Source organism: Penaeus monodon, chromosome 29 (genome assembly GCF_015228065.2).
Source record: "Penaeus monodon isolate SGIC_2016 chromosome 29, NSTDA_Pmon_1, whole genome shotgun sequence".
NCBI classification, from domain to species: Eukaryota; Metazoa; Arthropoda; class Malacostraca; order Decapoda; family Penaeidae; genus Penaeus; species Penaeus monodon.
The window spans coordinates 35766646-35767038 of record NC_051414.1 but is presented as its reverse complement, the minus strand read 5'-3'; positions in this window follow the sequence as shown (position 1 = coordinate 35767038).

Genomic DNA, 393 nt, shown 5'->3' with positions numbered 1-393 from the left:
ATGAACTTGTCACCCGTCGATGCCTTACCAGTAGAACAAAGCAGCAAGCGTCCTCCGCATAGCATTGTTTTTCCTTCCTGTTTACAAGTTTTCATTGTTCCCTGGGTAGACTGAGGTATTTTGAGCTGGATGTCTGTTGTAAACTATCCTTAAAGTCCCTTAGAAGGATGTGCCATTGTTTTCTTTCTTTGATCTTTTTTCTTTTCTTTTCTTTTTCTTTCTTTTTCTGTTTTTTTCTTTTTTTCTTCTTTTGTGCGTGACAGGAGGTCAGTTTTACTCTTTAGACAATATGCCTTTCCAGCAATCACCTGATCGAAGCAAGACAAAGGGAGTAAGAGATAGATAAATAGATGTGTATATATAAAGAGAGGAGGGGTGAGAGAATTAAAATAT